General features: G+C 38.8%; 1 protein-coding gene across 1 annotated transcript in view; it reads left to right on the plus strand.

The window, feature by feature from the left end:
* The window catches only part of suclg2 (succinate-CoA ligase GDP-forming subunit beta), a 400,364-nt gene that overhangs the window by 115,704 nt on the left and 260,152 nt on the right, over positions 1-24,508 (plus strand). The window lies entirely within an intron of this gene.

Raw genomic sequence — 24,508 nt, forward strand, 5'->3', positions numbered from 1 at the left:
TTGTCACATTTAATTAATATAAAATTAATGAGTTAGAAATAACCCAAGTTAAACCATCTCAGATTAATCGTTATATTTGGGGCACGGTACAGATTTTTTTGACACCAACATGCAGGGCAGAAAATTAGTTTTAATACAATCTAAAATTATTCATCAGTATTGGAGCATGAAAATGTCAAATCAATACTCTCAGTAACTGGAGTAGCAGTTGACACTAACAGCTAGCCACAGATCCATAAGCTGTACCAATCATTAGATACATGACTATGAGAAAATTACCTTGTGAAGGTGACACAGCATGCGGATGCATTGTCATATTATGCTTAGTGGCAGCAGTAGACTTTCCTTTATACCTTACAAAATATTGGTTCTTTGGCTTTCTAATACTTTTGAAAAGAGTACCGTGAAACTTTGTGATGGGCCTTCCCATAGCTTTTGCAATTGTGGATCCTGTATAGCTTGTTGAGCATTCAAAATAATAATAAAACCTCCGGACAGTCCTACTTGATGGAGTCATTTAATTGATAGATGCGGCTACAGCATTAAACATTACTGTGTTTCACTTTTTATTTTTTCTAGCTTTACCCTATAAAACAATTCCTGAGGAAGTACCAAAAATACTATTGTCTATTGAGAAGGATTCGTATCAGTGCAAAACGTTGCTTAACCTTTGAATATATGTGGCTAAAATCTTCAGAACTGCAATTGTGGTACCAACGACATTATAGTTAAAGTGCCGAGAACATAAAAACTGGTTAAAACAAATTTCTTGTTAACATTTACAGCTAACCTCCATCAGATCAAACTATTTGAAAAGACATTTGAGATTTGTGTATCCTCTAGTACTTTTATTAGTGCCTCCCTAATGATGTGCAATACACTTTAAAGTTCACATTCTATTGTAGGTTCCAGAACAGATGGCTTGATTGAATGAGTTAATAAGGCACCAGAAGCCTTATTTTCAAAGTTTATGAGGAGGCAGAAGATTTGGGTTATTTTTTCTTTCAGCATATTTTTTCTGTGTAGGTGACTATTATCCCTAATTCCTCACAATGGACTCTATTAAACTGGCATACAGTGTGGCATTGACTCTGCTTTGAGAGCTGTAGACTGACATACAGAATTGCAGAAAATGTTGGAGCACTTGTAGCGAGTCCAAGCAGAGGCTGAGTTACAGTTTCTCAAAGCACAAGTACAAAAACTTCAATAAGAATCACTCAAATTATGAAGTGCAAGAGTGAAGCCAGTTTGAGAATACAGTGAAAATTGTTCAAATGGACACTCCAAAAATTAGAACCTCATTGACAGACCAAAGTAATTCATATGATATACAAACTAAATCAACCCCACGCAGTCAACAGTAGTTGTTGGAATTGGCGTTGACAACAGGCACAGCCACATGGTGTACCTAGCAATGTTGCTGCTGATTCAGTGTTGATCATAATCTCAGCTGGCTCTTCAAGACTGGATGGCAAGTATTTAGAATCATAGAATCCCTATAGTGCAGAAGGAGGCAATTTGGCCCATTGAGTCCACACCGTCAACAATCCCACCCAGGCCCTATCCTCGTAACCCCCCTGATACTAAGGGGCAATTTAGCATGGCCAAATCAACCTAACCCGCACATCTTTGGACGGTGGGAGGAAACCAGAACGCCTGGAGGAAACCCATGCAGACACAGGGAGAACGTGCAAACTCCACTCTGACAGTCACCTGAGGCTGGAATCGAACCTGGGTTCCTAGCACTGAGACAGCACTGCTAATCATTGTGCCAACAATGTTCCTTGTATCCTTTTTGTGGAGTATGTGGGTGATTTATTTAAGTGCGTGGCCCCGTTAAGTTCTTTTGTATAACCGGGCACATGTGGTAACTTAGAGACTAGAATATTGGCGGCCTGCACAGGGACTTGTGGGCTGCTACATGGCCAGGCAACCTACAGGGAATATTGTCCGCAGGAAAAAAAATACAAGTGAAAGATCTCAATCCTGGGGCAGGATTGCCCTGCAGTATATAGCATGTTGGGCTGTCCATATTGACTGAGTTGTGCTTCAACTATAGCTTGACACTAAGGAACCACCTGTTATATCTGAGTGCTCTACCCTGCTATTCTCCTTCATTTCCCCCCCCACCCCCCATATCAACAGAGCAGTTTGCATCCTTTGACAATGAAGTTCCCAGCGAGAATCCCTGACTGATCCAAGGAGCAATATATCATTGATTCTTATGCCCCCCAGGAATCTCAATCAGTGTTGACGTAGAAGAGGAACAACACATGATGCCACACTGGTAGAAATACCCAGGGCCTGTTTCCATGCTGTAAACCTCTATGACTCTGTGATTCCAAGAAATCTTTTCAATGATGCTCTAAATTTGGTTAGTTACCTCTCGCAAGCACCAGAACTCATTGTTTAACCCCATTGGTGTAGCTGAATTGGATGCAACTGACAGCTACATGGGATTAAAAACCTTTGGTGTCCAAACATCAATTACTAACTACTCTCATTTAATGATTCTTGAATAATTAATATAAAGTATGTCTTGTCTGAAAATAAAAATACAATTTAGTCGCACATCAGTTGGCATGAACTTATTAGTATAGTGCTGCATTTACTATGTAAAATTATGTATCAGCTAAACACCATATTAACAAATCTATCTGGGCAATTTAGGGACTATCTTTGTTGCATTTGGCTAAAATTATTTGCACTGTAATTGGGTAATTAGTAAAAAACCAAAGGTGACATGAGGAACCGTTTTCTTTATGCAGTACAGCAAGTGGTCAGGAGCTGGAATGCACCATCTGAGAGGGTAATAGAGGCTGATTCAATTGTGGCTTTTAAAAGGGAATTGGCTAAGCACCTGAAGATAAAAATTTACAGGGTTACGAGGAAAGGGTGGGGGACTGAGACGAGCTGAATCGTTCTTTCGCAAACTCAGTAGGTTGAATGATCAACTCCTGTCCTGTAATTATTCTGTTTTACTATTCTATATTTGATCTCATCCTTTCAACCATTGCGTTCTTCTTTATTTCAAATCTGTTTTTGAATATATTTAATTCCTATTTTAGTGCACTAGGCAGAAATTTATCATTTGTTAAGCGATGAATGCAATTTGAACGAATGAAGCGGTTTATATATGTAAACAAAAAGGAAACTTTTACCTGTGTGCATTTCCTGTCAACCAAACCTTACTTCCTGTCTCATTTCTGTTATGCTTGTGCGTCAGCTTTTTCTCCGCAAAAGCTTCCATGGCACACACCTACGTAAAAGAACTATTTCACGATAAATATTATTACAAAATCAATACTGTAAAGGAATAACCATATAATTCACAGATTGGGGCTGGTATTACAGCCTCCCAGATCAGTAATAGTGGATAGATTTTGGGGTGGGTGGGGGGGGTGTGGATGCACCGTTAGTTTTGAAGAAGTATGCTATTTTTTATATGGTTGTGCTGTATTTGCCTATTATCTTTGTTTCTTTAATTAATTTAGTTGGAAATTAAATCGGTTATTTTCATGTGATTGAAGTGGTGTTTTCTTTCTGTCTTTTAATTTGATGAGAGATGAGGTGGGAATGCCAGATTAGGTGGGAGTGCCTGTGATCAGGGTTAATTAATACATCTGTGTTGCACTAACATGGTGTAACAGAGAACAAAAGAAAAGGCAGGCTTTAGATTGAAAGGGATGTGTTGCACTACTGAAACTGCCAGGCAGCTTGCATGGCAAATAATATAGAAAGTTCTTCACCTGAACTGAAACTGATTCAAGGTCTGCAGTCTGGGAATGAAGGGAATCTTGAGTAATTTTGGCCTGTTCCTTTTGACGGTGTCCCAACTGTTTTGTACAATGGTATGAATTTGATTTAAATTTCTTAATTTTGGTTTTCTCTCTCAGAATTTACATTAATTTTCTTCCGGCAGAACATGCAGCTATCTCATAATCTCTCATGTTTTGTTGTGTGTTTTTCTTTCAAATTTTTAAAATTTGCTTTTGTATTTGGGCCTTTAATGTTTCTCTTTTTGTATTTGGTTCCCTCTGTTTTTCTTTGAGAATCCTCATATCTATCTGTCAGAACAGGACAGGAGAGTGTAGGGTCATTTGGAACTAGGCCAAGAGGATCAGTGGCTTACTGACGGTGGAAATAAATGGCTATTGGAATCAGGCCAGGGGTGTCTGTGTCTGCATTGGGCATCTGGAATCATTCTGAAGGGTCTGTCATAAGACATCTGGAGCTAAATGGTGAGATTAGAGGACAACTGAACATTTTGAGAGCAATGGAGAACAAATGCCAGGGCTTTAATTAGCATGGCAATACTGTTGAACACATCATACTCTCACATCAGTCAACTGACTAATATTTATGTTCCCATAATGTTGGGTGCTACGGAGGACGGATGTATATAATGTGTCAGATTTACATAATGTGTTCTGTTTCTTCTTTTGCCTCAGAGTTTGAACTGCCTTTTATTTCTAGATCCTTGATAATGTGTAAACATGTGTGATCCTTGATAAACTGTAATTCCTTTTACACTTTTAGTGAGTTAGTGACCTTAGGATCAGGAGGACAAATATTAATCACAAAGTTTATGCCAACACTGATTCTTTGATTATTTTAAACCACCTGTTTCTCCTTTTATTCTCATCCTTTAACTCTTAGCACCATGTTGAATATGTAATATTCCATTCAACAGATCAGAATGATCATGGTCTGTACTTCTATTCTGATTCATTCATAGAATATGAGCGTTGCTGGCAACACTAGCAGTCACTACCCTTCCCTAATTACCCATGCGAAGGTAATGATAAACTGTCTTTTTGAACCACTGAAATCCCTGTAGGAAAGGTATTCCCTCAGTGCCATAATGGAGGGAGCTCCAGCATTTTAACCACATTAATGAAGGAATGGTGATTATACTTCCAAGTCAGGATGACATGTAACTTGGAGGTGGCGGTGTTCCTTTGTGCCTGCTGCCCTTGTCCTTCTTGATATAGAGTGCTTGGGAACTGCTCTTGAAGAAGCCTTGGAGAGTTGCTTAAGTGCATCTTATAGATGGTACAACAATGAAGATTAAATGGAGTGAATATTTAAGGTGTTGAATGGGATGCCAATCAAGAGGATTGCTTTGTCTTGTGGTGCCAACCTTCTAAAGAATTGTTAGAACTACACTCATCCAGGCAATTGGAAAGTATTCAATCACAGTCCTGATTTTTGTCTTGTAAGTGATGAATAGGCTTTGGGGAGTCAGAGGTGCGTCACTCATCACAAAATACCCAGGCTTTGACCGGCTTTTGTAGCCACTGTATTTATATGGCTGGTCCAATTTCGTTTCTGCTCAATGGCAACCTTTAGGATGTAAGTAATGGGGGGTTTGCTGATGCCGTAGAACTTCAAGGGGAGGTGATTATTTATCTTGTTGGAGATTAACATTGTCTGTCACTTGTATGGCAAAAATATTTCTCCCCACTTATCATACTCAGCCTGAACGTTGTTGAGTTCTTACTGCATGTGGACACAGACTACGACAGTATCTGATGATTTACAAATGGAACTGAACACTGTGCAATCATCCACATCTGATCTTATGATGTTGGGATGGTGATTGAAGAAGCAGCTGAAAATGGTTGGCTTGGAACACTGCCCTGAGAATTCCTGCAGTGATATCCTAGGGTTGAGTTGATTGGCCTCAAACAGCCAGAACCACCATCTCTTGTGCAAGGCATGATTCCAGCCAGGAATCTCATTGACTTCACTTGAGGGCAGGGCAGTCACTCTCATCTATCCTATGGAATTCAACTCTTTTTTGGACCAAGGCTTTAATAACCCTTTTTACTACTGCCTTCTTTATTCATTTTTCTAGCCTCACTCAGCATTGATGAAATACATTATAATTAAATACTATTTTAGTATGTTAAATTTAATAATTTACTGTGCTCAGTTGCACCATGGCTTGTCCAGCTGGTCTTTTCCTGTCCATCATGTTTGTGTGCTTGTAGGATATGCCAGTGCACAATACTACAGGCACAGCAACCTTGGATTGAGAGAAGGAAAGTCAGGAGTGAACTTTTGCAAAGAGCAAATAACAGAAGGATCGCCTCCAGGAATACTGCAGACAAGGGTTGCCATATGTATGGCACTCCTGTCACTTCCAAAGCCACTGTGGTGTTTTTGTATGTGTACATCCAAGCTTTCACTGGGCAAGTTAGTAGTTTAAGCCAGTTTGCTTTATTCGGATGTACCAAGAATGTCACAGATCTATTATTATTCATTAGGGTCACATTACTCAACATTTCAGCTGATAGGCAAAGGTTATGGATTGTACCTTTGGTGTCATTTGAGTCAATGTGCCCAATTATGTGCTGTGCGTGAACCAACATGCTTTTTATTTTCTCTAAATGCTTAATTGGGATGTGTTAACCAATGCAGAATAATGTAGCTGTATTTCTGTTTCTCTGGATATGTCAACTTCATTTTAATGTTGTATTGTGTGCCACTGAGATGAGGAAGGAGTCATCGAAGAATGGTGCATAGGAGACCAAGACTACCCTATGGAGCAATGGGTCATAACATCAGTGTCAATCATGAACAGAAGTGGAGCCAGATATAACTAAGCACATGCTGTAACTGGAATGATCATCAAACATATTATTGGGATCTTAAAGCAGCTGTCTGGCCTTGCTTGCTTTCAGGTGCCTATACTGTCACTTCCGCAGGAATGCTTGCTGACCCAGTTATTATATGACCTTGAGAACCAGCTGTCACATTCATGATCAGAACTGGCATGTTGTTATTACTGAACAATACCTCAGCATAGCTACGATTCATTTGCGGACATAATGTTGAGCAGCTTAGAGGTCTGGAAAAGATTTCCCAGCAGGTTTAAAATAGCCAACTGTGCAATACTGAACCCAAGACCCCCTGAGCAGCACAGTGAAGAGAAATTCTCTCACATTAACTGAGGTGTACCACAGAAGATTCTGCTGCAGATTCTTCATGTTATTATGTGCTTCGATGTGGAGTTGCCAGCGTTGGACTGGGGTAGGCACAGTAAGTAGTCTCGCAACACCAGGTTAAAGTCCAGCAGGTTTATTTGGTAGCACGAGCTTTCGGAGCGCTGCCCCTTCATCAGGTGAGTCGCATGGAGACCTTACCTTTTATTTTTGCATGAAAGCTGTGCAGCTTCTGATAACAGATCCTCCTCAGATGATGCAGTGTATATTACATGAACATAAGTGACTTGCAGACAGTCTTGCTCAGATAGCAATCTTCATTCCTATGCCAGTTAGTTGCATCTGAATTTTTAGATGTTGCACCAAAGGTTGGAACTGTGCTCAGGCAACTCAACTTATTCCTTCTCACTTGCACTGTTTCTTGTTTCCTCATGAATATTGCTGCCTACATGCTCTTGAATGCGCACAGCAGTGCTAATTGGGAGATTGGGTATTGGAGTTGGTGTGTACTTGTTTGAGCATACTGTCTCTAGATGTTCTCTCTCATTTTTATTGAAGAAAAGAACACAGAATATGACTGCTGCTACAATTCCAATGTTTCTATTCACGACATGATATTTGGCAATATTTCTGTGTAGCATATCAGTTATTTAGTTGGTCGTTACATAAACTAAATATTTTTGTATCAGTCCCGAGTTCTGAAACATCTTTGGCTCTTCATCCTGAAGTCCCCAGATTCTGTAATGGTCTATGATTGGCTGCTGCTGTACCAGTAGATTGAAGGCCATCTTGTCCTGTAAAGAATGGTACATAGACATTGGAAGTTATAGAGCTGAGGCAGTCATACAGCTGTTCTTGTTGAGGAATATTATTCCAGGTTACAAACTTTGTTGAAACCTCTTGAGATTGCTTGCTGTATGCACAGGTTGTCAGGTGCACTTGCTAATTGTAAATATAACAAAGTACAAGTCTCATTCAAACAATGCATTTTAACACATTTTGAGCATGGAAAAAATGATTGACATTAAACGATTGTTTGGCTCACCCAGCTTGTTCCACAAACCTATGATGTCTCGTGCAACACTATATATACATTCGCCACCTCACTGCACCCAAAGGCAATGTAATTTTTTTTAGGAGTGTTACAAACATACAAGCATTCAAAATAGGAGCATAAGTAGGCCATTTGGCCCCACGATCCTGCTCCGCAATTCAATAAGGTCATGGCTATTTGTGTTCCTTGCCTAACACGAATCTTATCTACCTCTGCCTTAAAAATGTTTGGTGAGCCCACTCCCACTGCCTTCTGAAGCAGTGTTCTCGGGTCACATAACCCTCTGCGACAAAACGTTTCTCTTCATCTCTGTTTTATAAGGGCAACCCCTAATTTTAAAACAGTAACCCCTAGTTCTGGGCTCACCACAAGAGGAAATATCTTTTCCATGTCCACCTTGTTCAGATCATTCAGGATCTTGTATACTTCAATCAAATCACACCTCATTCTTCTAAACTCCAAGGAAATGAGCCCAGTTTGTCCAACTTTTCCTCATAAGACAACCTACTTATTCTAGGTACCAAGCTAGTAAACCACCTCTGAACAGCCTCCAACACATTTGCATCCTTCCTATATAGGGAGAACAAAACTGCGCACACTATTTAAGATGTGGTCCCACCAATGCCCTGAATAACTGAAGCATAAATTCCTTCCTTTCAAGTTCAATTCCTTTCATAATAAAGGATGGCATTCCATTAGCCTTTTTGATTACATGCTGTCCCTGCATATTAATTTTTTTGTGACTTGTGCATGAGCACCTGGATCCTTTGCACCTCAGAATTTTGTAGTCAGTCTCTATTTAAGTATTTTTTAATCCTTCCTGCCAATGTGAACAACTTCACATTTTCCCACATTATCCTCCATCTGCCAGATTTTTACCCACTCACTCAACCTATCTATATCAATTTGCAAACTCCATATATGTCCTCTTCACAACTTACTTTCTACCTATCTTTGTGCCATCTTCAAATTTAATTACCACACCTTCACTCCCTCATCTAAGTAATTGAAGTGAATTGCATAAAGTTGAGACCTCAGATCAGACACCTGTGGAATCCTACTAGTCACACCCTGACAATCAAAGACTCATTTATGTATGCTCTCTGTTTTCTCCAGCCAATCTTTTATCCAGGTTAATATGTTACCCCTGACACCATGATGTTTTAGTTTTTGCAACAAATTTTGATATGGCACCTTGTCAAATGCCTTCAGTTTGCAGGATCCCCTTTATCAATATGTTACTCCTTCAAAGATCCCCTAATAACTTGGTTCATGCTGACTCTTCCTGATTGCCGTGTTTTTCTACCATCACTTCTTTGATGATCAACTCCAATACCTTCCCCACGACAGACATCAAGCTAACTTTCCTCTACTTTCCTGCCTCCCTCCCTTCTTAAATAGAGTGATTATATTTGCTACTTTCCAGTCTGATGGAACCTTTTTAGGATCTAGGGAACTTTAGAAAATTAACACCAACGTATCAGCTCTCTCATTAGCCATCTCTTTTAAGAACCTAGGATGAATTCCATCTGCATCCAGAGACTTGTCAGCCCGCAGTTCCATCAGTTTGCTCAGTACAATTTCCCAAACAATTGTAATTTCATCAAGTACCTACCTCCCTTCCATCTCTTGATTTTTATAGCTATTGCTGGAATGTTTTCTGTATCTTCTACAGTAAGGACAAAAGCAAAATATTAATTTCATTCACCATTCCCATATTACCTACTATTAACTTCCATTGTCACTCCCTCGAGGACCAATACTCACTCTACTTTTTTTCTGTTTAAATACTTGCAAAAATTCTTGTGATCCATTTTTATCGTTCTAGCTAGCATCCTTTTATATTCTAATTTCTTGCTCCTTATTCTGACCAATCATCTGACCTGCCAATCATCTTTGTGCAGTTATGTGCTTCTCCTTAATTTTGTTATCCCTAACGTTTTGAGTTAACCATGATGGTAGGTCCTCCTTTTAGAATTTTTATTTATAGTAGGATTTAAATTTTTTTAAATTAATTCTGAAAGTTACAAAGCCAATACTCAGTGACCAAGCAGACTCAAATCCATTCTTTGCTCCAAAACCCACAAGATAGACAAACAAAATCTAAGCTGACAAGATAAGGAATTGGACCCCATCTTGGGTTTGATCTGATACTTAATCTTAGCCAAAAGATTATGCTTATTTTGAGTATTCTGAAATATCCCCATAAATGTCTGCCACTGTTTCTCTATTCATCTAGCCCCTAGCCTAGTATCCCAGTTAACTTCAACTAGCTCAGCTTTCATGCACATGGAATTACCTTATTTAAGTTTAAAATACTAATCGTAGACCCACTCTTCTCCCTTTCATACTGAATGTAAGATTAAATCATATTGCGATTGCTGTTGCGAGGATGCCTTTACCCTGAGGTCATTAATCCTGCCATATTACACAGTGCCAAGACTAATATAACCTGCTGTCTGATTGGTTCCAAAACGTGCTGCTCTCGGAAATTATCTCAGAAACATTCAATGAACTCATTTTCCAGGCTACTATTGCCAGTCTGATTCTTCTAATATATGTGTAGATTAAAATCACCCATGATTAACAAGAACAAAGAACATTACAGCACAGGAGCAGGCCCTTCGACCCTCTAAGCCTGCATTGACCATGCTGCCCGACTGAACTAAAACCCCATACCCTTTTGGGGACAATATCCTTCCGTTCCTATCATATTCATGTATTTGTCCTGATGGCCCTTAAAAGTCACTATCGTATCCGCTTCTACTACCTCCCCTGGCAGCGAGTTCCAGGCACCCACCACCCTCTGTGTAAAAAAAAACTTGCCTCGTACATCTCCTTTAAACCTTGCCCCTTACACCTTAAATCTATGCCCCCTAATAATTGACGTTTCAACCTCGGGGGGGGAAAAAGCTTCTGATTATCAGTCTGTCCATGCCCTCATAATTTTGTCGATTTCTATCAGGTCGTCCCTCAACCTCCGTTATTCCAGTGAGAACAAAGCAAGTTTCTCCAACCTCTCCTCGTAGCAAATGCCCTCCATACCAGGCAACATCCTGGTAAATCTTTTCTGTACCCTCTCCAAAGCCTCCGCATCTTTCTGGTAGTGTGGCAACCAGAATTGAACACTATATTCCAAGTGCAGCCTAACTAAGGTTCTATAAAGCTGCAACATGACTTGCCAATTTTTAAACTCAATGCTCCAGCCGATGAAGGCAAGCATGCTGTATGCCTTCTTGTCTGCCTTCTCCACCTGCACATTCAGTAACCTTTGTACCTGTACACCCAGATCCCCCAGCCTGTCGATACTCTTTAAGGGTTCTGCCATTTACTGTATATTTCCCATCTGTATTAGACCTTCCAAAATGCATTACCTCACATTTGTCCGGAATAAACGCCATCTGCCATCTCAACGCCCAGGTCTCCAATCAATCTATATCCTGCTGTATCCTCTGATGGTCCTCATCGCTATCCACAAATCCATCAATCTTTGTGTCGTCCGCAAACTTACTAATCAAACCAGTTACATTTTCTTCTAAATAATTTAAATATATTACAAACAGCAAAGGTCCCAGCACTGATCCCTGAGGAACGCCATTTGTCACAGCCCTCCATTTAGAAATGCACCCTTCCATTGCTACCCTCTGTCTTCTATGACTGAACCCATTCTGTATCCAGCTTGCCAGCTCACCTCTGATCCCATGCAACTTCACCTTCTGCACCAGTCTGCCATGAGGGTCTGCCATGAGGGTCTGCCATGAGGGAAGTCCATGTAGACAACATCCACTGCCCTACCCTCATCAATCATCTTCGTTACTTCCTCGAAAAACTCGATCAAGTTAGCGAGACATGACTTCCCCTTCACAAAATCATGTTACCTCTCGCAAATACTTCCACTTATTTCCAACTGGGAGTAAATCCTGTCTTGAAGAATCCTCTCCAATAATTTCTCTACCACTGAAATAAGGCTCACTGGCCTGTAATTACCTGGATTATTCTTTATTATTACCATCTCTTTACAAACATCCAATGGGGCAGGGTTTTCTGCTCCTGTTTTTGGTTTTGAGGGCGGGGGAGGGGGGGGGGATGTTGGGAGTGGGATAATGCAGAAAATCCTGGCCTGAGTCCCAAAACATGTTTTAGTCTGGCGGGATTTCTTGTTATGATTGTCCCTGCCCTCACCATTGACGTAACGGGTATCCTGACTTTTAACACAGGTATCTCCATTTTGAACATAATTACAAATAATTATCAGGCCTTTTACACCTGATAGTTCCCCCCACCCTCCGGTAAATTGTCCAATCAAGATGGCACACTGACATGAATCACAGCAGGTTCTTCATGGCGTGTATCTGGTGAGCAGAACCTTTCTGAGGCACATAAGTGAGTACAGCCCCAGGGGGGAGATGATCATGCTTGGGCAGTACCCTGGCACAGCCCCCGGCACTGCCCAGGTAGTGGAGGCAATCCTTTGTATTGATGCCCTTTAAAAACAGTGCATCGATCTTTCAAAAACTTGAGTTGCTGGTGGAGCCCGCCCCATCAGCATGACATTGTGGGATCTGCCCCTTTCTCTCTAAGATCCTAAAAATATAGGAGAGGAAACCTTTGTTGGGGCCCGCAGCTTCCGCCCAATGTGTCTGCCAGAAAATTTCTTCTTGTATACTTTATCTTAAATTGTGCTTACTGTGAGAGGGTTTGTAAACCATTCACACTACTGACCTCTTTCTCCTACTATTCCTTATCTCCATCCAAGCCAATTCTACATCCTGATCTCTTGAACCAAAGCATTAGTGCATTGTACTGGTGCAATCCTTGATTAGCAGTATTATCCCTCCACCTTTACCTATCTTCCTATTCTTCTTGATTGTCATATACCTCTTGGTGTTCAGGACACAAACCTTGTCATTCTACAGTCACATCTCCCATAATGGCTATCAGATCATGTTTATTTCCTTCGATGTGCACTATCAGTTTTATTATGAAGTTTTGATTGTTATCTTTGTAACATCCAGTCTTGATTCTTGGTGCATTCTTAGGTTTTTTTCTCTCTCCCTGCCATTCTCTGACTCTCATTTTCCATATTACTATTTATCTCTCTCACTTGGGGGTGAATTTTACCGTCCTTTCCACCACGGGAATTGGAGCGGGCAAGGGCAATGGAAAGGTCTGTTGACCTCGGGTGGCATTTTCTGGTTTCAGGGCGGGCCAGGCCCGAAAATCATGCCTTGACCTCTGCTCTTTGATGTAGCACATCAGAAAAGACAGATAAATACTCTGACCAGTTAGGGGGAAATATCTGTCGATTGAAACTGGTTCACAAAACTAGGTTGCTTAGGTCTGTGGAGGATCCACTATTGCTTACTTTAATCTCCATCAAAGTTGAAAGTTTCACTTTATAGCTCATTGCTACATTTGGGTAACATGCTTTTCCCAGAATGAAGGGATTAAAAAGTCAGCAAAGATGACTTAATAGTTTGTTTAATTGGAGTAGTGCTACAAAGCATACCTAATTTTTTGAGGTCTGCCATTTTGTTCTAATATCTTGTTAGCTCTTGTTGCAGCAGGTATTGGGAGATGGAGAGAATACTTTCTAGTGCCTTGTTAGTAAAGCTGGCTTTCTTTGCCTGTAATAATCCATTCTTCTGGAATATTGCTGTGCAGCAATTTCAGCTATATAAATTGTACATTTTTGCAGTTCATATATTATTGATTTTGTGCTTCATCAGGTGGCCTGCAATTTGAGTGCTAAAGCATATGTTGCAATTCAGTTCCAAACAGCAATTAATAAGTCATTTGTCTTGTTGCTATTTGTGGGACCTTGCTGTATGCAAATGGTTGTTGTATTTGATTACATAATAACTAATATTTTAAATGTAATTAATTGATATTATTTGGGACGTCTTGAAGAACTGAAAGATACTATGCAAATACAACTTTCTTCTCTTAACCATTGTGCTTAACAGTTCTCGAAATATTCAATTAACTCTTTGATAGTCCTAGAAATGTACATTATGATCCCATGGATACCATGATTTAGTATACCAGAGTAAATCTTGTAAAGAAATATTTTAAGTAAAATAGAACCTGAAAATTTTGTTGCAGTTCATTGATCATTGTGTTTGCTCTGTTTATTGTTTATTTTGTTAGCTTGATATGTGATATTTTCACCAGACTTATTTATTGTTCATAACATTAGGTTGTAAGAAAAATAGTATTTCAAACAAAAAACTTGAATAGCAGTCAATAAGCATATTAGCATAAGCTTCTGTAGCATAAACTAGTAGTCTTAATGCACCACTTCCAAATTACTCCGATCACTATGACAAGAAGTGGTCCCTTTGTAGTGACCAGTATTTGAGGTAAGAGATATTACTCAAGTCTGGAAGGCTCAAATTTATAATTGTACTGTTGAGTGACTTTTGTGCACAGTGTAAGACAGTTTCAGACACCTGTCATTATGCTTCTCTGAATTACTATTGCCAGTACCACTGCATGTTGTCCGTTTTACTGAGGACTGCTTTTGAAACGAATGACGTATTGTTTACATTATCTTGCAGTTTGAACTATGATGTGCTTTATACCACTACACTCTAGTACATTATATTAACAGGTATACAAACAATTTAAATTAATTGATTGAATGATAAGTACTTGCCAGGTATTTATAATGAGCTTTAATTTCCAGGTAATGTTGATACTTATTAACTAGTTTGCTGTGTTTTTATACTTTTGGCTTTTCATAAATTATTACAGCTGTATCAAATACGATTTCCTTGAAGTGGAAACTGAGTCCATAGGGTTTGAGTATATAATATTCTCCATTCTTGTCATTAAAATTCGGGTAAATGATTGAACTGCCCTGGTCAAGTAGTCAGGATGGATGTTGAATCAAACCATTGTGCTTTGTTAAGTTGAAGTATTAAACTGTTATTTTCGGACATTAGGACGGAAGTGTTTGTTTGATGTATAGTTAACAGACAAAACCTATAGAACTAATGTATTTCAGTTAGTGGACTTTGTAATAGATTGTTGTAATAGGTGCCTTCCTATTTGAATTTATATATTGATGTCTTGAGTGGGTATGAGCATGTGTGAGTGACATCATCGGTAGCGCGGGCTTTCACGGGTCGAGTCTTACTACGAGGGACGTGTGTAAGTAGCTGTCTTCAGTTCTGAATCCATGCTCCAATGTATTTGGATATTTTTATAAGTAAGGAAGATTAAATATCGCAATGCGTTCAACTACCTTTTTGTGGCCAAGTTACCACATCTTTTTGGCGACAAGGAGTAAATGGCAAAATAAAAGGAAGAAAAATATTTGAGGTTCAGTATGGCATTACGAAGGTCTGCATAATGAGTAGCTAGTTCGTAACATGAGTGGCGGTTGAGAGCCGCTGAAAGAAGGATTGAGGAGAATGGCAGGTGGATACTTTGGGAACTAAGCTCTCTCAGTTCTTGTTTCATTATCGTATCACACCACAAATGACAACAGGACATTCACCAGCTGAATTACTGATGGGTAGGAAGCCAAAGTCTCCTGGATCTTCTACATCCAGTTGTCAAAGCAAGAGTGGGAAGGAGACACAAAAAGCAGGAGAGTAGACATGACTGCCATGCTGAGGAAAAACATTACAGCCCAAATGTGATGTTTTGGTAGCAACTAACAATGGCTGCCTGGAGTTATACTCAGAAAGTGGTCCACCATCTTTGGTAGTGAAACTAACCAATGGAAGAGTTGTTCACAAAAAACAGGATTACATTTGTTTACAGTCTACACCATAACTCTGAGACAGCAAAACTTCCAGATAACACGGTAAAAGGAAATGCTGCTGTTCACATTTGACAAGAAATGGTTCCTGAACTACGAGAATTTCCAGTGGACTCTACTCCAGGAGAGGATGAGGGACATTCATTCACAGATATTCAACTCCTGTGCCCGCAAGTCCAGCTCGACTGAAACAAAGCTCACCCTTGTCCCCTGACTCACCAGTGGTACTGCGCAGATCACAGTGTAGTTGCAAAGATCCTAAAAGACTGATGTATTGTTGAGAATTGAGTTTCATTATGCTTCTTTCCTTAAGGAGGATTGAAATTAAGAGGGAGAACAGTAAGCATCTTCCTATTTGAATGGAGATACTAATGTCTTTAGTGGGCATGAATATGTGCGAGTGACATTGGTTGCGTGGGCTTTCGTGGTTTAAGTCTTATCTATGTAAGTAAAGAAGATTGAAATCACAACCACCTTTGTGTGGTTGAGTTCCCACAGATTTTTATTCCTTTTTTTAGTGAAAATTGAAATAAAGGTTATTTTGAACAGAGGAAATAAAGACATGAAACTATGCAGCAGTCAGTCTTTCCTTTATTCAGCCCAAGAAAGTACGTTACAAATCATCCTCAGATCTACTTTTCTGAAAATGAAGACATACAAGTTGTAATGCCATTGAATAGCAATAATCATAGAAACCCTACAGTGCAGAAGGAGGCCATTTGGCCCATCGAGTCGACACCGACAACAATCCCACCCAGGCCCTATCCCCGAAACCCACACATTTACCCTGCTAATCCCTCTAACATACACATCCCGGGACATTAAGGAGCAATTTTAGCATGGCCAATCGACCAAACCTGCACATCTTTGGACAGTGGGAGGCAACAGGAGCACTCGGAGGGAACCCATGCAGACAGGGAGAGAATGTGCAAACTCCTCACAGACATTGGCCCAAGCTGCGAATCAAACCCAGGTCCCTGGAGTTGTGAGGCAGCAGTGCTAACCACTGTGCCACCCAATAATAATTGAAAGCTGACAAGATTTTGTATCTTTGCTACTTGTATAAAAATAACATTAAAACATTCAGAAAGTTGCCCATTCATTATTTCTGTTTAGCCAATCTATTAAAAGAAATCCACACTTTACACAGTTGAGTACTAACGTTCCACAAGCTGAAATTGATTTCCTATTAACTCATAGCTGTATATAATGTTTTTAAACTAATTTTGTTGTGTAGATATTCTGTAGTTTTGTGTGGATCGTAAAATATCAGTTTAATGCTTTCTTTTATGTTTTAATAGCTCTCAGTAAGTTTTTGCCAGAGGTAATAATTGGATAGTAAAATTCTTAGCGTCAGGGTGTTGCACAGAAGGTTGTTCTATATTTGGAAGATTAAGGAAACCGAGGAGAGACTTGACCTGGGCCTTGGTAGTCAAATCTTGGTGATTGAGTGATTCTGTTCTGCTTTATATACTGCCATGTTTCCAAGATTTTTCAGATCTATTTTCTTCTTGGAAAGTATTTTAGGATAAAGCTATGTTTATGTGGTATTATATAGAAATTGCAGGTTATTCGGCCCAACTAGTCTGATAGCAGTTAAGTTTCACACAAATCTCTTCCATTTAATCCACCTAAAAGTTAAAGCTAAATGTTAAAGTTTACTTATTAGTCTCAAGTAAGGCTTACATTCACACTGCAATGAAGTTACTGTGAAATTTCCCTAGTCCCCACACTCCGGCGCCTGTTCGGGTCAGTGCACCTAACCAGCACGTCTTTCAGACTGTGGGAGGAAACCGGAGCACCCGAAGGAAACCCACACAGACACGGGGAGAACGTGCAAACTCCACACAGATGGTGACCCAAGCTGGGAATCAGACCTTAGGTCCCTGGCATGTGAGGCAACAGTGCTAACCACTATGCCACCCTACTTCACCCACCGTACTTCATCCAATCCCATTTGCATATCATTCAATTTCTTTCACTGTCATGTACTTATCTAGTTTTTCCTTACAAGCATATCTGCATTTCACCTCGACTGTTCCATTCAGTAGTAAGTTCTACATTTGAACCACTCTCTTGATGATGTTTTTAATGACTTGTCTATTGGCAAATCATTAATGTGAAGGAGATCTGTGGTGCAGTTCTTTCTCTTCTAAGGAAAGCAGGGACAAGGGGACGTAAGGGCAGTCAAGTTTTAATCAAGAGATGTTGACTTGGAGCTGGAAGATAAAGTGAAGGTCATCAGTTTTTATATTTAACAGCAGTCTAGCAACAAAGATAATGAGAAAAAAACAAACCAGTCCAGAAAAGGGACAGGATGTGTAGTTTATTGCTATTTGCCATTTTTCGCTATCTAAGTGATATTTAGTGAAGTAGAATCTACTATTAGTCTGTACATTCATTATTTGCTGTCTGTGAAACGTAAAACAACTTAACAGTTTGTAAATGGCAAGATTTAACAAAGTGTTTCTCAGTCCAATTTCAGAAAATCTAAGAAATCTTATCTGTGATAAGACCTCTGTCTAGGGCAGTGGTTCCCAGACTTTAACATTCCGCAAGCCCCTTTCATGAAAATGCTAAATCTCGCGAATCCCTCCTAAAAATAAATATTTTGCAGGGATTTTCTCCCTTACCCAAGTATAAGTTTTAAAAGCAATGATCTTGGATATCTAAAATTAATTTTCGTTATGACACTTTTATTACAAACTTTATATTACATTATTTATCATTATTTTCTTATTATTAACACCGCAACACTTCCAACAGTTCACTTATGTAACTTGTATCACTTGAGTGTAAAACAGTTGAAAATAAAATAATAACACACTGAGAATACTAACAAATGAACCAACCAACAAATGAGAACATCTCACCGCAATAAACCTGCACACTACTGAGCATGACTGAAGGGCTGCACTGCCACTACATTGGCTACAATTGCCCTTGGCTCCAGTCCACAAGGTGCCAATATAGTTGTTGAGTATTCGCTCATTTGGTGGTGCCAAGCCGACAGCTGTTTCTGAATAACGTGTATAAAAACCAAATAGTTTAATTGTGCCAGTGTTGCTTTTATTAAGCTTGAGTTTCTGTAGTTAGGTTTAATTATCTATACGCATGTCAAATTAATTCTGTCTATAATGTTCATCAATTCCTTCACACTTTAAAAAGCTACAATTGTCATTTTCTCGTGAATTTGGAATTTTGACACGCAAACCCTTTCGCTTCCGCCATGATAGAATTTTTCCTGAGAACGTCCTGAAACATTTCGGGGTTTGCAAGCTGCAGTTTGGGAACCACGGGCCGAGGGTGTCATTCAATTTATCATGCATGGTTTTGCCAATTGGATTTAGGTTTGTATTTTGTGATGGAATTGGCCTCCATTTATGAAATAACCATGGTACAAGATCTAGATTATCCAAATCTGAACCCTGAAATTGACAACCATCTGTCTTTTGGAGGTGGTGTAGTTGGCATTCAGTTCAACTCTATATCATGATTTCTCATAAAAGCATTTACTATTTTTTCTGCGGGGGTCGAGCAAAGTTGAAATTCAGTTGCCATGGAGCAAGACTGTCTTGTTGCCAAACATTTCTTTTGACTAATTTGTGAATATTGTCCTTTTGTCAAATTTAAGTGTAGTATCCAGAGAGCCCTGGATTAGAAAAGTAAAGATTATAAAACCAAAGCAATTTTTTCTTTCTCTCAGAAATGTTTAAGATTATTTAGTGGAAATAATTTTCCTTGTATTTTCTGTGTTTTGTTAAAATTAAGACAAACTAGTAAGAAATCAGTGAACAGCAATGTTGTGATGTGCAGAAATGCCATAGTAAACATTCATAAATTACATATAGAAAGCAGCATAATATTTTTGGTTAAATTTAAATACGTAACATTTGACATTTCAGTTCAATATCTGGCTACTTGACTGTAAACAAGTGTTTTAAAATTGAACTTTTTTGTGCTTCAGTGTAAAAATGACAGCTTTTGGAAAAATGAAAACAGCCTAAGCTTCAAGTTGTCCTTTCCTGATTTTGGGGTGAATGACCCTTACTTATCCTGTTTATTTACAGTGCTATAAGTAGTTCAGCAGTGATTTTCCATGTAGTGCAAAACTCTCCAATAAATGGATTACAGCATTAAAATGGTAATTAATGTGTAAGTGAAACCATGTTTGAAATGATATAGTAATTACTGTGCAGTATTTAAATGCAGGCCAATGACCCTGATATTTAAATAAGTTGGAAATTCCACAAGGTCATTTGTGACTCACACCCACGTGCTTTTTATATTTATAGTAAGAAGCCCAATTTCTAAACCATGGGATAGGTTTGGGAGCAGAGTCAAAAATAAGCCATGTTCTTGTTCAATTAAAGTACACCACTTCACTGATTGTGTATCATGTCCCTTAATCTTTTTCCTTCCCCTTGTTTCCTGCCTCACTTCTCACTCATTCCCAGTGAAAGGCATTATAGTGATGATTGGTCTCATTGAAAACATATTTATTCACATAAGTCCTGGGATTTCAATCTCATGATCTTCTGGTTGGTCTCCAAACATTGCACAGCTTGGGTTTTAAAAACACCTTTGCATAAGCAATCATTTGTCACTCTGAAATGTTCACAATGAAGAATGCAATTACACAGGTGCAGACTTTTACTATAAAGTTAAAGGACTGGGGACAAAAATAGTAGAAGAAACCTGTTTTAGTTTTTTTAAATTAGTGTCACGTGTAGGCTTACATTAAAACTGCATTGAAGTTACTGTGAAAATCCCCCAGTCGCCACACATCAGCGCCTGTTCGGGTACACTGAGGGAGAATTTAGCATGGCCAATGCACATAACTTGCACATCTTTCAGACTGTGGGAGGAAACTGGAGCACCCAGAGGAAACCCACGTAGACATGGGGAGAATGTGCAGACTCCACACAGACTGTGACCCAAGCCAAGAATCGAACCCGGGTTCCTGGCACTGTGAGGCAGGAGTGCTAACCACTGTGCCACCGTACCGCCCTATATATTAAAAATAAAATTGAAAAATTCTCAGTGATATTACCACAGCAGCAGAGCATGAATAAATCTCCGATTTTAAAGAATTTTGCATATAACTGAAGGGTGCAGGTGTTTGTAACATCCGTGTGGAACTTAAGTATTAATACATTTGATAACTATATTAAGGAATGGGTACTGTAACTGTATCCAAACCCTCTTAGATCAATACTGTGTTATCACATTTATTTGAGGTTGTATTCTCTTGCACATGCCCAGATCACTGCTGGATATTTTGGCCTTTATCTGTAAATATTCACAAATTCAATTGCTCCATTTGCTGCTCCATCCAAATCACATTGTTAGTCTGATTGTAGGTATAATATTTCTACTTTATTACTATTTGTAGTTACTGGAATAGATTTCCACTTTGGACGCAATCAGCAATCTGGCTGCAAATTGTGTTTGAAACTGCACTGGTTTTCTGAAGTGATGGTTCATGTTTCCACCCATACACGTTGCCATAATGATATAAATAACATTTTCCGTGAACCAGCAGCATACGACAGTGTAATAGAGCATAATTTTTTAAATTAAAAATGTTTCTTGATGGATTTAAGAGTGGTCACTAGTTTTGTTATTTGAGCTAAAAATTGGTCTAGCACAAAAATAGCATTTTTATTAAGTGTCTAGTCTACCACCTGTGAGTGACCAGATTTTTAAATTCAAAAAATTGCTTTAACAATTATACTGAACCATTTACTAATTTAATTTCTGTACAGTAGACATTTTCTTGGTAAATTAAATATTTTTCCGTGTTCAAAAACTTTTAAAACACATTCACTTTCACCTTTTTATCAACCCCTAAATTACCATTTTTGCGCTTGGCAATAGTGAGCTTAATACTTACAATTGGCAAACGCCCTCTAAAGCGCTGTTGTTGGTAGTAGGGGAGAAATGGTCCTTGTATGTGCCGGTTGTGCAGGTGCAGCACTCTTTCTGCATGTCTTGCAACCAAATGGTGTTGACTGAGTCCTGCTGTTTCCCAGCCATTTGGAACTACTGCTTCCTCACTGGTTGTGAGGATGGTGTCATTTGGCCTGGCAATTCTGAGAAAGCAATTGATTGAGGGAGAGAGGGGCAAACATACACTGAAGTGGGGAGAGAGAAAATACCCTGAAGCAGGGGATGGGTTGGGGGGAGAGTTCATGTTGACCTGTGATGTGGGCTATTGTTAAACAGACTGGATTTTGAGATTACTGATGAAGCCACAACGCTTGTCACTGAATTTGAAGAAAGCTGTGTACAAAGATCTTGCAATCTGTGGAGTGTGGATACCCCTTTCACGAGGGCAGTTTAAATCAAGTGCTATGCCAAGGGAATCTTTATTCAGAAGCACTGATGTTAGTAAACTGGCTAAGCAGACAGTCACAATGGAGTATTCACACACCGCAACCCAGGCAGTCAAAAGCACTGATTACCCTTCGCTTTTTAAATTTATTTTAAAAAAATAATATAAATAATTACAAATAAATTAAAATCAAAGCTAAAATATCATAAACTTGAAAAAAATATTTTAACATATTTATTGCAATGGAGAAACTTGACATTCCACAAGTGTAAAATTGTCTTTTCATTGTGTTTAGTTGTGGTTACAAGCTGAGTACACTATTAAAAACCTACTTACACTTCGAGCATCAGGTTGCTTTTACAGTGAAGCTAAGCATTTAAGGGGAAGTAGTTTATCAATTCACTGTTCAGGGATTGTAGTCGAGGGGAACCTCAACAATAGACCCTCTGGAAATGGCAACTTCTGCATTATTCTGTGGATGTGCAGATGCCAAAAGTTGCTGTTGATTTTAATAGAGTATTGATGATGAATGCTGGCTGTTTCACCAATGTTACCATCATTCCCACTGCAAAAGCCAGCCTATTTTGCTTTATTATGTGAGTTAGTCAGCTTTTGAGCTTCTCTCTGAGAAGACCTTTCTGAAGGGCAACTAGGAATGGGCAATAAATGCTGGCCAGCCAACGATGGCCATGTCCCACGAATAAATAAAATAAACTGAGCCCACTTCCCTGAAGCTGTGCTTCTGCAGTGGGGTGTAGGAGTAAGTGCATTAAATAAAGTTTTAAGACTTTTGTAATGTGCTGTGTATTTTCAAAAACCTTAAAATTGTACACAAACTTTTGTTGGATATTCCTTGTATCAATCTTTTTGTTGAATCGGATATTTAGTTGGTGTTTTCTCACAGCAGGCAATACTATAGAAACACTACTTGTCCTTGAATGTTTCTATTCTTACCTAGATTTATAATTGTTGTTTATCGCACTATAAAAAATATTGAATATTTTGTTCAGAGTTGAGCATTGATAAGATACCAATTAAGATAAATGCGAATAGTGGGCAAATGCCACATGATCCAAAGTGATTAAGCATTACATAAGCAGTATCAATTGCTGGAATGCTATATGATCACACATCTCATGATCTAATTTCCAGGAATGGCTCAAACCAAAGATGACGACCTCAATTCAAAGACTTATGTTAAGATATACAACTGGGCAAATAATGGTATTTATTATTAAGAAATGCAAGAGAACATGTAAATAATAAATGCATTTCTGAAATGTTGAGTTTATCAATCGGGAAAATCATCTATGCGCAGTGTTAAAGAAAAGGCGAAGCCTAGTGGTGTTATCGCTACACTATTAATCCAGAAACTCAGCTAATGTTCTGGGGACCCGGATTCGAATTCCATCATGGCAGATGATGGAAATTGAATTCAATGAAAAGTAACTGGACTTAAGAATCTACTGATGACCATGAAATCATTGTCAATTGTCAGACAAATACATCTGGTTCACTAATGTTCTTTAGCGAAGGAAATCTGCTGTGCTTGCCTGCTCTGGCCTACATGTGACTCCAGAGCCACACAATGTGGTTGACTCAACTGCCCTATGAACAAGGGCAATTAGGGATGGACAATAAATGCTGACCGGCTAGTGACAGAATGTTCCACAAATGAATAAAAAAATGTTTTCAAAATGTAGTCATTATGAAGTCAAACAGAACATTGAAATACGAAGTTTAATCCACAGGCCATGGTACAACTATGAAAATTTCACAAATACAGACTTATAAAATAATGAAAAAAATTGTCTAAGGTGACTGCCAAGAACGTTTTGTAAGAAACAAGATTTAAAAACTAGAGACTATTATTGCAAGCTAAATTTAACAAGTAATTTTTCAGACAGTCTTATAAATAGAATAGCACTTATTATAATGAATAGTATTTTAGTTGATGCATTCAGTAACAAATTGGATTTAATATTGATGGAGCAGAGTTGCTTCAGATGGATTTGGGGTAGGAGAAAGCGCAGGACTGTTTGATTAAAAAATTAGATACTTGAGCTGGTTTGGTCGAATGGCATATCCTTGTTGCTGCTTTATATTGCTGTGGCTTGGCAAGTATATGTTATAGTGCGCTTTTCCTGCAATTTTACTGACGAAATAACTTGTCAGTGATGTAATGATGCATTCAATACAATTTAACTTATAACTTTGTGTTCTTGTAAGATTTATTGTTGACTTTTTAATGAAGATTATAAGACTGTACCCCTTTTGTGTATAAAACCTCCTGTACCATGTACAAGTGATCAATCCCATGCCATATGAATTTTAATGAATAACTTTTACTTATCTCTTTAATTTAGTTTATATAATAAATGTAGTTTGTACATACA

The sequence above is a fragment of the Mustelus asterias genome, chromosome 3 (assembly GCF_964213995.1).
Source record: "Mustelus asterias chromosome 3, sMusAst1.hap1.1, whole genome shotgun sequence".
NCBI lineage: Eukaryota > Metazoa > Chordata > Chondrichthyes > Carcharhiniformes > Triakidae > Mustelus > Mustelus asterias.